Genomic DNA, 8,478 nt, shown 5'->3' with positions numbered 1-8,478 from the left:
AATAAAAATGGCTAAAATAACTTTCCACTCTTCACTTTTAGAACTTGAATTCACCCTTCAAAACTCACTTCCACAGTAGATGTTTCTGAACTCTCCATATAAGTATTAGACCTTCTTTTTCTCCTAAACTGAAGACACAGAAATTTATGCTTATTTCTTCTTTCGGCCTTATCAGACTACACTGGAGATGTTTATTTATAAGTCTGCTAGACTGTGAGTAGCAACTCTTCCCTGATTATCTTACATTCCTAGCGTCAAGCATATTGCACCTAATATCATTATTGTATGAATAGCTATTTAGCTAAAAAAAAATCACAGAATGATATGGATGTGCCTTTCATAGAATAGTTTTATTTAGGATTATTTACTTACAGTTCTAAAATATATCTCAAATTGGGGACTTTATTTCTCAATAAATTTCATAGAAGAGTAAAGCTTCAGAGAGAAAAAATTCACACACAGAAAATTATACCACAGGAAAAAGGAATAAATCTCCTTGGTGCATGTGGCACAGTTAATATTATGTATAATAAATTATAAGCCAAAAACAACATTATAAAACCTAAATGTTAAAACTCAGATAAAATGGAAGAGGTCTATTCCTCCTCATGTAGGCAGTAGCTTTGCATATTAATAAAATTTAAATGCCTCACAGCAAGAAAAATGATTGGAATAGATTGCAATGACTTAAAAATGATTACACTTTAAACAGCCTCTGTGATGAATATGTAATTATGCAGAATGAGTCCAAACAGACTAGTCAGGCTTTGTTCCCCTCTAATGCTCTCAGAAGCAGGAGGACTGAGGGCCCTCAATTAACAAAGGCACAGTGAGAGGCAGGCTAAATTGAAGGTACATAGAAAGTGGACATGTTGACTTACTGAAATATGCAGCGATGTTAGTGTAGAGGATGATGACTGCAATTCCGGTGAGAGTGCCTGGTAGTGGTGTTCGTAGAAGAAATACCTGAATCATTCTAGAATGTTTATTGGATAAACAAAATAAAAGGGAAAAAGGACAAATAAATACATAAAGGTGAACACAAGACTATTTGTTGGCTTTATGTGAATTATTAGGGCCCTGGCAAGTTACTACAAAACATAAATTAGCAAAGATTTGCTATAGAAGACTGGATAGTAAGAGTCTTAGGGGCCATGTCGTGCTTGTGCAAAAGGTGTTATCTCCTGCTGTGTAAAAGCAGTCAAAGAAATAGGTAAGTGAAGAGGGGCAGTATTTAAATAAAATGTTTTTCACAAGAAAAGAATGGGGAAGATGTAGGCAGCAGTTTATAGTCTCTCCACAACTTGGAATTGAAACAGCTTGGGGAAAAAAAGCTACTGAACAATGTGGAAGAAGGAACAAATGCATTGAAATTCAATATTGCACAGATAGAGATACACGAAAAAACACTAGAGACTCAAGTTACCAGAAGAGAAGGCTAGAAAGAATATGCTCGCTCTGCACCTGCACAGGCAATGGCATCCTGGCATCACAGCACTGAGGGAAAGGGAGGCTTGGAGGGAAAGAGAGGGGCGCCTAGTGCACAAAAATTGGCATGAAAGCAGATCTGGAGCAAACAAACAAACAGAAAAAGAAGTCTGACTTTAGTTGATCTGGGAGTGACATACCAACGAGGTGGGTACTTGAGAAGTGTTCTGCATTTCTCAATGTATAAGATTAGAGTTACATTGGGGAGACATCTTGTGAAGGTTCCACCTGAGCTTCCCACTAAGGGAAAGACAAGCCACTGCACCTTCCTTTTTCCTGCACTCACAACAAATTGTTCATGCTAGAGTCTGCTTCATGGTTCAGTATTATACGGGAGGGCGAGATTTGGATACAATGGGGGTGGGAAGGAGAGAGGGAGAGAAGGAGGAGGAGGAGGAGGAGGAAGGATGCTCCCTAACCCTTTGGGATTGGTGACTGCAGTGGCTGGTAGAGATGAGTCTGGAGCCTGAGCAGATGTATATGAAGGCATATGGGGCCTGAGCCATGGAGAGACTGAAACACTGGTAGTGGGTTATGCGGAACCTGCAGCAGACCCCCACCCAACGTGGTTAGTTCTCCTCCGCAATTGTGCTTCTCAGAGAGCTGCAGAATCACAAATGGAGCTCAGCAGCAGCACTTCCCTGGGAGTACACTGAACAAATCCGCCTGGAGTCACCCTCAGCTAATGAAATGTACTGTTCTATGTAACCTTGTCCTTGGTGAAAAGGGAAGCTGATAATCACCTCAGCAAGTGCTGGCCCCAAACATCTCTAGCTGGAAGCCAGAAAACAAATTAAGAGGAAGGTACAATTAACCCAGTGTTGCGGTCCCTAAGGGCTACATAGTCCAGACAAAAGTGTGATTGGCATAAATAGTGAACATTCTGTCTTGGCCAATTGTTTGCTCCCTCAGTACGCAATAATTCTTTCATTTATCATTCAGATTTTGTTTTTTATTTTGTTCCTATATGAATATACACATACATATATATATTTTCTCTCTTTTAACTAGCATTTTTTTCTTGCTAATACTAGTACTTTCTCCTGCCTTCTTTGCTTCATTTTCTTCTTTTACAACCCATTTTACTTATTGTTTTTTATTTCCTATTTTTATTTTATTTGCCATTCTATTCCTTCATTCTTTAAAAATTTTTATATTATATATAGATTTTATTTTATCTTTTTGCCTTTGATTTGCATGTATATTATGTGTGAATTGAATCCAGAAATGCTCAGCTACTGAGATGCATATCCAGTACTTTTTACTTTTCTGTTCTGAGATGCGGTCTTTCTGTGTTGCTTAGGTTGGCCTTGGACATGTGATTCTGCTCCTGCAGCCTCCTGGTTGACTAAGACTAAAGGCTTGTGTCACTGTACCTGGGAGGTTTTATTTTGTTTTGTTTTGTTTTAACTTTCTGCCTTGCCTTTTACTTTTTTTATTATTCTAACTCTTCTTTTACTTTGTTCTTCCCGCTTTCTTCTCCCTTAATCAATTGTATTGTGTTACCTTTCAAAATATTTGAGTTTATAATACTTTCATCCCTGCCATTTTTTAGTGGTTGTTGCTATGGTTGTGGATGTCATAATTGGTTCTTGTTTTTTTTTTTTTTTAACTCTTCCTGTATCTGGATCATTGCTATGTGGTATTGTTTCTGTCCATTGTTACCTCATTTCTAGGTGTCACTGGAAATAAAGCATGACAGGTATATGGAATAAACATCCTGATGCAGAGCTACATCTCAGCCTGTGGTCACCTGGCTCCAAGGGGGGAAAATGGTGGAGGCTATGATGGAGCACAGCTATTCACTTCAAGGCAGCTGGGAAGCAGATCATATGGTAAAAGTTACAGCAAGAGATAAACCCTGCAAAGCATGCCCCAAGTGAACCACCTCCTCCACCTAGGCCCAACCTACTAATAACCTGTTTGACTATGAAAATTAGTGGATCAATCCATTGTTCAATATAGTGTCTCATTACCAATCACCTCTAGAGCAGTTTCTTAATCCAGTCAACAAGATTAACTGATACTTCTCAAAAGAAGAAAGATCAATGAACTATAAAAATATTCAGCATCTTTAACCATTTAGGAAATGCAAACCAAAACTACATTGAGAAGCTCGGCGTGGTGGTGCACACCTGTAGTCCCAGTACTCAGGAGGCTGAAGCAGGAGGATCACTGTGAGTTCCAAGTACGGTGGCCCAATGCCTGTAATCCCAGAACTCTGTGCTAAGGCACAAGGATTGAATATCTGAGCCCAGCCTGGGCAATTTAGAGACTTAGTGAGTTCCTGTCTCAAATAAAAAATAAAAAAAGGCTGAGAATATATCTTAGGGAAAATTCCCTAAGTTCAATACCCAGTACTGCAAACATAACAAAACTAAACTAAACAGAAAAAAATAAAGATAAAACTGTATTGAGTTTCCATAATCCAAATCAAGGTGGCTGTCATCAAGAATACAAAAAACTATAATGGTGGCATGAATGTGTAGAAAAAGAAGCTTTCATACAATTAGTGGGAATGTAAGCATTATAGACATTATGAAAAATAGTATGTAATTTCCTTACAAATTAGAAATAGAATTATACTTTATTCAAACTATACCACTCCAGTATATTTCTCAAAGAATTAAAGTCAGCATAGTGTAGTGATAGCTGCATTCTTACTTTTAGTGCAGCTCAATTCACAATAGCTAAGCTATGAAAAGAGTCCAGGTGACTATCAACCAATAGATGGATAAGAAATGAAGTATATATGAATAATGCGATATTATTCAGCCATAAAGAAGAATAAAATCTTGTCATCTGAAGGAAAATGGATGAAACTGGAAACCATCATGTTAAATGAAATAAGCCAGAGTAAGGAAATCAAATATCATATGATTTCTCTCATGTGAGGAAACAGAGGAAAAATGATATGAAGGTAGAAAGAGAAGAGTATTAAAGAATAGAATAGAGATGAGTGGTAGGGGAGGAAAGAGGAGGAGGTAAGGGGGGAAATGTTCAAAGTATATTTTGTGCATATATGAATATTGAAAAACAAAACCCATTAGTCTATAAGTGCTATGAATTAATGAAAAAATGGGGTGCTGGACTTTATTTTAGGCTATAGTATCTCAACCCCTTCTATAAAAAAACAAGTGTGTGACAACAGAATAAATAAAACTACTGTGTATGAGATAAATTATAATTGATTCAATAATGATTGTTGAAGTTACAATAAATTTCTATTATGTTTGGTCTAGAATTTACTTGAGGTATAGTCGACTATGTTATGTGAATTCAAGCTTTAGAATTCTTTTGCAGCTCTCTAGATGATTTGAAAGTATAATCATTATTATGAATCATGGCCTGGGTATGTAGCTCAGTGGTTCTGCTGCCTGCCTTGCAAGTGCAAGGTCCCAAGTTCAATCATCAGTTAAAAAAAAAAAGAACGAGTCCCAGAGTGATAATGTGGGTGTCAGTGGAGGTGGGTGCAATGAGAATCGTGGCGCTAAGGTGTACTTCTCAAATTTCAGTGTGCAAATTGATCACTTGGGATCCTGACAAAATGTAGACTCCAATTCCATATGTTTGCGGTGGGGCTTCAGACTTGGCCTTACTAACAACTCTCAGGTGAGGCTGGTGCTGCTGGCTCAAAACCACATGTTACTTGCATTAGTTTTCAATGCCCAGGATGTCTAGCTTCCACCCCACGGACTGAAGCATTTGGTCTAGTGTGCGCCACACATTGAGACTTTTAAAAGCTCTGCTGCTAACCAATGAACAGCAAAGTTTAAAAAAGCTTCACGCTAAACCACATGGTGATTTATTGACTGGATATTGTAGTATCGTTATCCCCAATATGTAACATTTTGACACTGCTCTCCCATACCCTCACTACTCACTGTTGTTTTTTTCAGGTGTAAACATCTGATGCAGGCGGGGATCAGGGTCACCACTTCAGTTTCTCTTGTCCATCTTTTGTGGAGTTCGAGGAAGTTCAGCATGGAAGCAGGGAGATCGGGCACCTGAGAGTTCGGAAAAAGAAGTATAAAGTGTTCCTGGTGGAGAAGAAAGTGGGAGATTGATATAGAAGTCGCCTAAAGTCTTGGGCCTGTATTTGGAGCAGCTGATACAGCTAATTCATGGAGCTACCTCATGAATCATGGCACTTGACAACCAAAGCAACAGCAAAGATCATTCCTTCTCAGTATGCAGGGTGATGTGGTTGGTAGAAATGCAAGAGAGACCCCTAGTGGCAAAGTATAGATGTGAACTTCTTTTCCCAAAGCATAAACACAAAGGATCTTAGAAGTGAGTTTAAAATGATGATGGTGATAATGAAAGGGGCCAGGGAGTTAGCTCAGCGGTTCAGTGGCCTGCCTTGCAAGCGCAAGGACCCGAGTTCAATCCCTGGTACAAAAAAAAAAAAGATGGTGAAAAATAGGTAGCATATACAGTACTTACGCTGTGTTAGGCACACTCCTAAGTAACTGTTTTGCATACAACAATTCACTTAATCTCTCAACACTCAGTAAGGTTTGGTGTTTGTGTTATCCCTATAATACATTGGAGGAAACAGAGGCAGAGAGTTTGCACACTTTAGTAAATTGTCTAGAAATTGAAAGTAAGAAGGACCAACAGAAAGCTGACAGTTTTAAATATGCACAAATAGATGATTTATTTGTTCTTCCTGTTATAACAAGTGAATAGAGTATTGACATAGATGTATGTCGGGGGAAGGGAGATCTCCTCGAAGCAGACAAAGACATGCAGTGACAAGGCAAAGTTAGACTAAGATGAGTAAGGGAAAAGAACATATTATTTTGGAAACTTAACTCAAGGAGCCCTTATCTTCATTTTCACTATACTATTAAGGTGCAACCTTAAAAAGTGGAAAGTAATTCCTGCATGCATTAACTTGATCATATTTTACTCCATGTTCAAATCAATGAGCTATAACCATGTAACTTCCAAGATTTCACACAAAATCTGTCATTTTACTTTTATTTATAATTTAAAAACAGAATAAGAGAACTAATATACTTGAAGTACTTTTTAAGGACATGGACAATCTTAGTTTATGTGCAAATTTCATCCAGTTAACTAGAAAACAAATAGACTAAAAGGGAAAAGAGCTTTCAAAGAACAAGGAAAATACATGTCTACTACTTTCCCAAGACATCTTTTTGCTGGGAAAGAATTCTTTTTTTACTCGTAGCCAAGAGACAAGGCAAAATGAGAACTCTCTTGACATCTTCAAAGGAAAAACCAGAAGCTACACTGAAGCGAAGAATAAGAGGATTTGGGGAAACACTAGGAATGGACAATGGTGCTCAGTCAAGGTAAAAGATAAAGTATGACTACCATCTCCAGATGTTCTCATACCTCAACCATCCCCTCAGTGTTAGCAACCCTGGTTTTAAGGGCAATTGTGCCATATGGACTTCTCTTTCTTTCTGAAGAGCATATCCAGTCACATGATTTCAGTATTATTTGTAGGATGATGTTTTCCATATGTCTATTTCAAAACTTGACCTTTCACATGAACTTCAGGGGGGGTAGAAGGGACATTCATTTGTTTTTTTTAGTCTTCTACATTACATTTTCATTTCTTGTCTAATACGCATAAATATCATATTTTACATAGCATACTTCCCTCGTCCCTCTAACCCAGGTATCCCAATTGCAAATGTCCCAAATTTTAAAATAACAGCATCATCATCATCTCAGGACCAATACCCAGACCTTAAATTATTTCCCCTATTTTCCATTCCTTTCTTGGTGTCTAAGAACAAATTGTGTTTACTTATTAAAAAGTATATCTGGAATTTGGCTACTTCTCTTCATTTCCTTAGTCACCACTGCAGTTCAGATCATAATAGTACCTCTCCTGGACAAGATATAATGTCAGAGTGATGCTGCACATTCCAGGAAATTTACTTTTTTTTAAGTTTTTTTTTTAAAGATCATTCACCCGTTTGGGGCCTTGTGGGAAGCAGCCATGGTGTGAGCGTGCGCTCACCAGTGGCCAGTCCCGCGGGCTCCTATGCTCCACTCAGGCCTGCCCTTGCCTTCCCATGTGCTTTCTTCCCATGTGCTGGGCAGGGGAGCCGGTGGCCCGCCACCGTAATTCAATCAACAAGGGGAATTGAGGCTGCAGAAATGTTACACCACCCTCCCTGACAAAGGGAGAAAAAGATCACCAGGGAAATTATTCAGATTATTCTCTCTGGTGGTTACAGTTCAAGCAGTTTTATTGACTGGAAGGAGCTAAAACTTGCTTCTAAGAGGCATGCTAGTTTATATATTTGCTGTGCAGTACAAAATCAAGACAATGAGCTCTTGACACCAGAGATTGTTCAACACTATGTGGAGTTGCTGAACAAATACTTTTGAAATGTCTGCTAGCTGGATATTAATCTTTAACTTTGAAAAGACATATTTTATCCTTGATGAATTTATAGTGGTGGAGAAGTTCAGGAAACATTTAAGCAAACTTCTGTTAAAGCCATCAAGGAGTCTGACATGTTACAGGAGACACTGGAAGAATATATGAGTAAACCTATATTCTAACTGTATATCTACTTGAAGACTCGGTGCTACATGCTGTGAAGTCTTGAATAAGCAACACCCTGTGTTCAATCTTTACAGAGCCTTTAGTACCATGCCAAAAAATGACTTAAAGAGTTTCTTTGTTAATGAACAAAAATAAAGTTCTTTAGCGTATTTGCAATTGCTGCATGTCTGTATTACACTGTTGATGAGTACTTACTGTGCTTCTGGTTGCTTGAAATAACTGTTGCATAACTAAATCAACTAGTGATTTGCAATATTTCAATTCCATGTGATATTTTAAAGCTACTCTCAAAATATTATTTGCAATATATTTGTGTTGCATTTTAATCTTTTACTGACAGTTTGAAAACCATATTGGATAACTCATGATTGTGATTGTAAAGTATGCCTTATATTGTTATTGCCTTTCCTAAATGTTTAGTTTTTTAAGTT

General features: G+C 37.9%; 1 pseudogene; it reads left to right on the top strand.

Annotated features, from left to right (window-relative positions):
- Positions 1 to 913: 913 nt before the first annotated feature.
- On the top strand, positions 914 to 8,043 carry LOC104870547 (annotated as a pseudogene).
- Positions 8,044 to 8,478: the final 435 nt, after the last annotated feature.

This window comes from Fukomys damarensis, unplaced genomic scaffold (genome assembly GCF_012274545.1).
Source record: "Fukomys damarensis isolate Sample0158 unplaced genomic scaffold, DMR_v1.0_HiC HiC_scaffold_39, whole genome shotgun sequence".
Lineage (NCBI taxonomy): Eukaryota > Metazoa > Chordata > Mammalia > Rodentia > Bathyergidae > Fukomys > Fukomys damarensis.
The sequence above is the reverse complement of the archived record's forward strand: the minus strand, read 5'-3'. Positions and strand labels throughout refer to the sequence as shown.